The sequence below is a fragment of the Macaca mulatta genome, chromosome 15 (genome assembly GCF_049350105.2).
Source record: "Macaca mulatta isolate MMU2019108-1 chromosome 15, T2T-MMU8v2.0, whole genome shotgun sequence".
Lineage (NCBI taxonomy): Eukaryota > Metazoa > Chordata > Mammalia > Primates > Cercopithecidae > Macaca > Macaca mulatta.
Window position 1 is genome coordinate 125,148,441 of NC_133420.1, and position 9,366 is coordinate 125,157,806.

At 39.1% G+C, this 9,366-nt stretch overlaps 1 pseudogene across 1 annotated transcript; it reads right to left on the minus strand.

The window, feature by feature from the left end:
- Positions 1-7,617: 7,617 nt before the first annotated feature.
- Positions 7,618-9,123, minus strand: LOC718258 (elongation factor 1-delta pseudogene; annotated as a pseudogene). Its single transcript, XR_003723380.2, has one exon. The product of XR_003723380.2 is annotated as an elongation factor 1-delta pseudogene (transcript).
- Between the last annotated feature and the right edge of the window lie 243 nt (positions 9,124-9,366).

The following is a 9,366-nucleotide window of genomic DNA, read 5'->3' on the forward strand; positions in this document are numbered from 1 at the left end:
AGGCTTCAGTCCATCAAATTTCTCAGAGCTAAAGGAGGAATTACGTACCCAGCGCAAAGAAACTAAAAATCTTGAAAAAAAAGTGGAAGAATTGATGGCTAGAGTAATTAATGCAGAGAAGGTCATAAACGAAATGAAAGAGATGAAAACCATGACACGAGAAATACGTGACAAATGCACAAGCTTCAGTAACCGACTCGATCAACTGGAAGAAAGAGTATCAGCGATTGAGGATCAAATGAATGAAATGAAGCGAGAAGAGAAACCAAAAGAAAAAAGAAGAAAAAGAAATGAACAAAGCCTGCAAGAAGTATGGGATTATGTAAAAAGACCAAATCTACGTCTGATTGGGGTGCCTGAAAGTGAGGGGGAAAATGGAACCAAGTTGGAAAACACTCTTCAGGATATCATCCAGGAGAACTTCCCCAACCTAGTAGGGCAGGCCAACATTCAAATCCAGGAAATACAGAGAGCGCCACAAAGATACTCCTCGAGAAGAGCAACTCCAAGACACATAATTGCCAGATTCACCAAAGTTGAAATGAAGGAAAAAATCTTAAGGGCAGCCAGAGAGAAAGGTCGAGTTACCCACAAAGGGAAGCCCATCAGATTAACAGCAGATCTCTCGGCAGAAACTCTCCAAGCCAGAAGAGAGTGGGGGCCAATATTCAACATTCTTAAAGAAAAGAATTTTAAACCCAGAATTTCATATCCAGCCAAACTAAGTTTCATAAGTGAAGGAGAAATAAAATCCTTTACAGATAAGCAAATGCTTAGAGATTTTGTCACCACTAGGCCTGCCTTACAAGAGACCCTGAAGGAAGCACTAAACATGGAAAGGAACAACCGGTACCAGCCATTGCAAAAACATGCCAACATGTAAAGACCATCGAGGCTAGGAAGAAACTGCATCAACTAACGAGCAAAATAACCAGTTAATATCATAATGGCAGGATCAAGTTCACACATAACAATCTTAACCTTAAATGTAAATGGACTAAATGCTCCAATTAAAAGACACAGACTGGCAAACTGGATAAAGAGTCAAGACCCATCAGTCTGCTGTATTCAGGAGACCCACCTCACACGCAGAGACATACATAGGCTCAAAATAAAGGGATGGAGGAAGATTTACCAAGCAAATGGAGAACAAAAAAAAGCGGGGGTTGCAATACTAGTCTCTGATAAAACAGACTTTAAACCATCAAAGATCAAAAGAGACAAAGAAGGCCATTACATAATGGTAAAGGGATTAATTCAACAGGAAGAGCTAACTATCCTAAATATATATGCACCCAATACAGGAGCACCCAGATTCATAAAGCAAGTCCTTAGAGACTTGCAAACAGACTTAGACTCCCATACAATAATAATGGGAGACTTCAACACTCCACTGTCAACATTAGACAGATCAACGAGACAGAAAGTTAACAAGGATATCCAGGAATTGAACTCATCTCTGCAGCAAGCAGACCTAATAGACATCTATAGAACTCTCCACCCCAAATCAACAGAATATACATTCTTCTCAGCACCACATCGTACTTACTCCAAAATTGACCACGTAATTGGAAGTAAAGCACTCCTCAGCAAATGTACAAGAACAGAAATTATAACAAACTGTCTCTCAGACCACAGTGCAATCAAACTAGAACTCAGGACTACGAAACTCAATCAAAACCGCTCAACTACATGGAAACTGAACAACCTGCTCCTGAATGACTACTGGGTACAAAACGAAATGAAGGCAGAAATAAAGATGTTCTTTGAAACCAATGAGAACAAAGATACAACATACCAGAATCTCTGGGACACATTTAAAGCAGTGTGTAGAGGGAAAGTTATAGCACTAAATGCCCACAAGAGAAAGCAGGAAAGATCTAAAATTGACACTCTAACATCGCAATTAAAAGAACTAGAGAAGCTAGAGCAAACACATTCGAAAGCTAGCAGAAGGCAAGAAATAACTAAGATCAGAGCAGAACTGAAGGAGATAGAGACACAAAAAAACCCTCCAAAAAATCAATGAATCCAGGAGTTGGTTTTTTGAAAAGATTAACAAAATTGACAGACCACTAGCAAGACTAATAAAGAAGAAAAGAGAGAAGAATCAAATAGACGCAACAAAAAATGATAAAGGGGATATCACCACCGACCCCACAGAAATACAAACTACCATCAGAGAATACTATAAACACCTCTACGCAAATAAACTGGAAAATCTAGAAGAAATGGATAATTTCCTGGACACTTACACTCTTCCAAGACTAAACCAGGAAGAAGTTGAATCCCTGAATAGACCAATAGCAGGCTCTGAAATTGAGGCAATAATTAATAGCCTACCAACCAAAAAAAGTCCAGGACCAGATGGATTCACAGCTGAATTCTACCAGAGGTACAAGGAGGAGTTGGTACCATTCCTTCTGAAACTATTCCAATCAATAGAAAAAGAGGGAATCCTCCCTAACTCATTTTATGAGGCCAACATCATCCTGATACCAAAGCCTGGCAGAGACACAACAAAAAAAGAGAATTTTAGACCAATATCCCTGATGAACATCGATGCAAAAATCCTCAATAAAATACTGGCAAACTGGATTCAGCAACACATCAAAAAGCTTATCCACTATGATCAAGTGGGCTTCATCCCTGGGATGCAAGGCTGGTTCAACATTCGCAAATCAATAAACATAATCCAGCATCTAAACAGAACAAAAGACAAGAACCACATGATTATCTCAATAGATGCAGAAAAGGCTTTTGACAAAATTCAACAGCCCTTCATGCTAAAAACGCTCAATAAATTCGGTATTGACGGAACATACCTCAAAATCATAAGAGCTATTTATGACAAACCCACAGCCAATATCATACTCAATGGGCAAAAACTGGAAAAATTCCCTTTGAAAACTGGCACAAGACAGGGATGCCCTCTCTCACCACTCCTATTCAACATAGTGTTGGAAGTTCTGGCTAGGGCAATTAGGCAAGAGAAAGAAATCAAGGGTATTCAGTTAGGAAAAGAAGAAGTCAAATTGTCCCTGTTTGCAGATGACATGATTGTATATTTAGAAAACCCCATTGTCTCAGCCCAAAATCTCCTTAAGCTGATAAGCAACTTCAGCAAAGTCTCAGGATACAAAATTAATGTGCAAAAATCACAAGCATTCTTATACACCAGTAACAGACAAACAGAGAGCCAAATCAGGAATGAACTTCCATTCACAATTGCTTCAAAGAGAATAAAATACCTAGGAATCCAACTTACAAGGGATGTAAAGGACCTCTTCAAGGAGAACTACAAACCACTGCTCAGTGAAATAAAAGAGGACACAAACAAATGGAAGAACATACCATGCTCATGGATAGGAAGAATCAATATCGTGAAAATGGCCATACTGCCCAAGGTAATTTATAGATTCAATGCCATCCCCATCAAGCTACCAATGTGTTTCTTCACAGAATTGGAAAAAACTGCTTTAAAGTTCATATGGAACCAAAAAAGAGCCCGCATCTCCAAGACAATCCTAAGTCAAAAGAACAAAGCTGGAGGCATCACGCTACCTGACTTCAAACTATACTACAAGGCTACAGTAACCAAAACAGCATGGTACTGGTACCAAAACAGAGATATAGACCAATGGAACAGAACAGAGTCCTCAGAAATAATACCACACATCTACAGCCATCTGATCTTTGACAAACCTGAGAGAAACAAGAAATGGGGAAAGGATTCCCTATTTAATAAATGGTGCTGGGAAAATTGGCTAGCCATAAGTAGAAAGCTGAAACTGGATCCTTTCCTTACTCCTTATACGAAAATTAATTCAAGATGGATTAGAGACTTAAATGTTAGACCTAATACCATAAAAATCCTAGAGGAAAACCTAGGTAGTACCATTCAGGACATAGGCATGGGCAAAGACTTCATGTCTAAAACACCAAGAGCAACAGCAGCAAAAGCCAAAATTGACAAATGGGATCTAATTAAACTAAAGAGCTTCTGCACAGCAAAAGAAACTACCATCAGAGTGAACAGGCAACCTACAGAATGGGAGAAAATTTTTGCAATCTACTCATCTGACAAAGGGCTAATATCCAGAACCTACAAAGAACTCAAACAAATTTACAAGAAAAAAACAAACAACCCCATCAAAAAGTGGGCAAAGGATATGAACAGACATTTCTCAAAAGAAGACATTCATACAGCCAACAGACACATGAAAAAATGCTCATCATCACTGGCCATCAGAGAAATGCAACTCAAAACCACAATGAGATACCATCTCACACCAGTTAGAATGGCGATCATTAAAAAGTCAGGAAACAACAGGTGTTGGAGAGGATGTGGAGAAATAGGAACACTTTTACACTGTTGGTGGGATTGTAAACTAGTTCAACCATTATGGAAAACAGTATGGCGATTCCTCAAGGATCTAGAACTAGATGTACCATATGACCCAGCCATCCCATTACTGGGGATATACCCAAAGGATTATAAACTATGCTGCTATAAAGACACATGCACATGTATGTTTATTGCAGCACTATTCACAATAGCAAAGACTTGGAATCAACCCAAATGTCCATCAGTGACAGATTGGATTAAGAAAATGTGGCACATATACACCATGGAATACTATGCAGCCATAAAAAAGGATGAGTTCGTGTCCTTTGTAGGGACATGGATGCAGCTGGAAACCATCATTCTTAGCAAACTATCACAAGAACAGAAAACCAAACACCGCATGTTCTCACTCATAGGTGGGAACTGAACAATGAGATCACTTGGACTCAGGAAGGGGAACATCACACACCGGGGCCTATCATGGGGAGGGGGGAGGGGGGAGGGATTGCATTGGGAGTTATACCTGATGTAAATGACGAGTTGATGGGTGCAGCACAGCAACATGGCACAAGTATACATATGTAACAAACCTGCACGTTATGCACATGTACCCTACAACTTAAAGTATAATAATAATAAATAAATTTTAAAAAAAATAAATAAATATAAAAAAAAAAAGAAAAAGAAACTCTTTATACTGTTGGTGGCAGTGTAAATTAGTACAGCTACTAAGGAAAACAACATGATTTCTATAGTAAACTAAAATAGAATTAACATTCGGTCCTGCTATAGGGGTTTAATCAGGACAGTGGGGAAAATTATAAGCCACAAACCTTCTTGGAAGGCCTGAAGGTTTTTGCAGAAGTCTCAGGATAAGGCTATGACTGAAGGCAACCTAATCCATACCTTGAGTAAATAGCTTAAAGTGGGTACAAAGGAAGGTAGAGTAGTTTACCTAACTAGCTTGTTTACTCATGTGGTCCTAAGACTGACCTTTGATCTACTGAGGGTGCTTAATTGCTTTCTATTCAGGAAGTCCACAATGTCATTTACCCTCTAGTGGTGTTTACTCACGACCTTTGTCAATTAATCTTTACTGAATAAATGCAAGTCTTGCTAACTGATAAAGGCCACGGCTGCGACTAAGTGGCCTGGACGTTAGGCTGAAGTAGCAAAGCAGAATATCTGTGTGTCAGTGTACTTTATTCATCTGTCTTTGGGTCAGGGTCTGCAAGACAGACTCCCTCATCCTGCAGTTTCACTAATGGTGTTTTATTCAAAGGAAAAGAAATCAGCATATCAAAAGGATGCCTGCATCCTCATGTTTATTGTAGCACTACTCACAGTAGCAAAGATATGGAGTCAACCTAAGTGTCCATCAATGGATAAATGGATAAATAAAATGTATATATTTACCACGAAATACTATTTGGCCATAAGAAAGAATGAAATCATGCCATTTGCAGCAACATGAATGCAACTACAGGCCATTATGTTAAGTAAAATAAGTCAGACACAGAAAGACAAATATCACATATACTCACTCATATGTAGGAGCTAAAAAAGTTGATCTCATGAAGTAGAGAGTGAATTAGAGATACTAGAGAATGTGAAGGATGTGCAGGTTGGGGGAGGTATGAAGGGAGATTGTTTAATGAGTGCAAACATATAGTTAGAAGGAATAAGTTCTAATATTCCATGGCAGAGTAGAGCGACTATATTTAACAACAATTTATTGTATATTTCAAAATTGTTGGAAGAGAACATGTATTAATATGTTCCCGATACATAGAAATGATAAATATTCAAGGTGAGGGACTTCATAAATATCCTGACTTTATCATTATACATTCTATGTATGTAACAAAGTATCACATGTTCCCCATAAATATGTGCAAATGTCATTCATCAATTTAAAAAAATTCAAAAATTTTGCTGTTGCATTTAAATAATATTTAAGTAGTTTTCTACCATGCCTATTTTATTAAGAATGCTGAATTAATAAAATACCTTTCAGTAATTACTGATATAAATATATTACCTTCTCTTTTAATTTACAGTAGTAAATTATTTCAATTTATTGTTTTTTTTATGTTTTTTTTTTTTTTGAGATGGAGTCTCGCTCTGTTGCCCAGGCTGGAGTGCAGTGGCACAATCTTGGCTCACTGCAAGCTCCGCTTCCCAGATTCATGCCATTCTCCTGCCTCAGCCTCCCGAGTAGCTGGGACTACAGGTGTCTGCCACCACGCCCGGCTAATTTTTTGTATTCTTAGTAGAGACGGGGTTTCACTGTGTTAGCCAGGATGGTCTCAATCTCTTGACCTCATGATCTGCCCGCCTCGGCCTCCCAAAGTGCTGGGATTACAGGCGTGAGCCACCGTGCCTGGCCAACCTCAATTTCTTGATAGTCTATCACTTTCGAATTTAAGAATTAAAATCATTACTAATTTTCAAATATACTTAAATATTGTATTCACCACAATGTTATTTAGAATTTTTGCATCTGTGGTGATAAATGACCCAAGTCAATAATTTCTTGTTTTTTTCTTCCTGTACTTACTATGATGGTCTAAGAGTAATGATGTATTTTAAAGTTGCAATGAAGCAATAACAAGAAATAAAATATTGGTATATATTTCTCTATAACTTGAAATGATTTCAATTAATAAAATGATCTGATCTTTAAATATGAACTACATTCAGATATGGATCTATCTGCTTATCTTCTGTATTTTAAAAAATCAACTTTAGCAAGATATTATTTACATACAATAATTGTACCTATTTAGTGTTCATTTTAACAGTGTGTGCACCCATGAAACTACCAACACAATAAAAATACAGAACATTTTTATCAACTCAAAAAGATTCCTTGTACCTCTTTGCTGGCCATCCCTGTCTCTGGCCCTAGCTTCAGGCAACTGCTAATCTGAATTTTGTTACTTCACTGTTAGTTAGTATTTCTAGAATTTTATATAAATACAACCATATAGTACATAACACTCTTTCATGTCTGGCATCTTTTACTCAAAATGACTGAAATTCATCCATATTGTTACATTTATCATTAGTCTGTTCCTTTTTATTGCTGAGTAGTTTTCTAGTTATGGATACACCACATTATGTCTATTCACTTGATGATAAACATGTAGGTTGTTTCCAGTTTGAGGCTATTGTGAATAAAGGTCTTGTCAACATTCATGTACAAGTCTTTGTTTGGACATAAGTTTTCATTTCACTTGGGTTCAATACTGGAGTAGAATGGTTGGGTTGTATGATAGCTATGTGTTTAACTTTTTAAAAATTTGCCAAAGTATTTTCCAAAGTCTTTGTGCCATTTTACATCCCTACCTGCCACACATGAGTTCCAGTTGCTCAACATCTTCCCACACTTGGTCCTGTCAATCATTTTAATTTCAGTAATTTTAATGAGTGTGTAGAAGTATCTCATTATGGTTTTGATTTGTATTTCCCTGGTGGCTTATGTTGAAATCCTTTCTTGGCCTTATTGACCATTTCATATCTTATTTTATGAATTATCTCTGTTGAAGTATATTGTCATTTTTATTAAGTTATCCTTTTACAATTCGGTTATACATTTCTTTACATTTTCAGGAAACAAATCTTTTGTCAGAAATTTATTGCAACTGTTTCTTCCCCTTCTGAGTCTTTCCTTCTCGCCTTAAGTGCTTTCAAAGGACAAGAGTTTTTAATTTTGAAAATTACAAATTATGATTTCTGTCTTTTATAGTTCATTATTTACGTGTAACCTTAAAAATCTTTTTTTTTTTTTTTTTTTTTTTTTTGCCTGTCTCAGTCTTTAATCGTGGCTGGGCCTCACGCGCACACACACACACTCAGGCTTCAGATCTTGTTGAAAGCTGTGATATCGACACTTTGCATGTGTTCCTCAAACTTGGTGATCTCATCCTCCAGCAAGTCTGTCCCCACCTTGTCCTCCACCACACACTGAATCTGTAGCTTCCAGATACCGTAGCCCACGGGCACCAGCTTGGAGGCCCCCCAGACCAGCCCGTCCAGCTGGATGGAGCGCACACAGGCCTCCAGCCATGTCCATCTCATCATCCCAAGGCTTGACATCGAGCAGGATGGAGGATTTGGCCACCCGTGCAGGCTTCTTGGCCTTCCTCTCCACGTACTGCTGCAGCCGCTCCTCCCGCAGCTGTGCCTCCTTCTTGTCCCCCTTCTCATTGTCGCTGCCAAACATGTCAATGGCATCATCCTCGTCATCCCCTGCTGGTGTGGCTGGCTTCTTGGCCGGGGACTCCACTTGGCGCATGGAAGACATGTGCTGGGTCTGTGGGGCCGTGGCCCAGTGGCCAGGCGAGCTCTTCCCCAGCACGTTCAGCCGCGCCTCCAGCTTGGAGATGATCTGCTGCAGCTCCTGTACCACGCCGCGCAGGCTCTGGTTCTTCACTTTCAGACTGGAGATCCGGACGACGAGCTCGCTGTGGTCTGCGCAGGGGCCGCTGGAGGCCTGGGGGCCTGAGTTTCCGGCCAGGGATTTCGGGATGTTCTCTCTGGCTCTCGCACTGTCACGGAGGATCACGCTGGCGCAGTTCTCCTGGCCGGAGGCACCGGCCACAGGTCCGTTCATCTGCTCGTAGAATCTCCTTTCTGCATCGTCATATTTGAACTTGTCCAACCAGATCTTCTTATGTACTAGGAAGTTTGTAGCCAGTTTTCTGACGCCAGCCAAGGATGCGGCGGCCAGGGAGGAGGAATCGGCGGACATGGGATGCCTGAGGAAAGGGCACTACCTTAAAAATATTTTCCTATAGTCCTGGTAAATTTTAAATGATGACTCTGAAAACGATATTTTTAACTTATTTTTTTTTTATTTTATTAATTTTGATCAGTTGTATCTTACTAGGAAATCACCCATTTACTCTAGTATTCTCTTCTGATCCTACAAATTGATTCAATATCCATGTCTCCTTTCACTCATTACAAATCTTACATAATTTTGCTCTTATCTCTTTACCTTACTCGGGTTT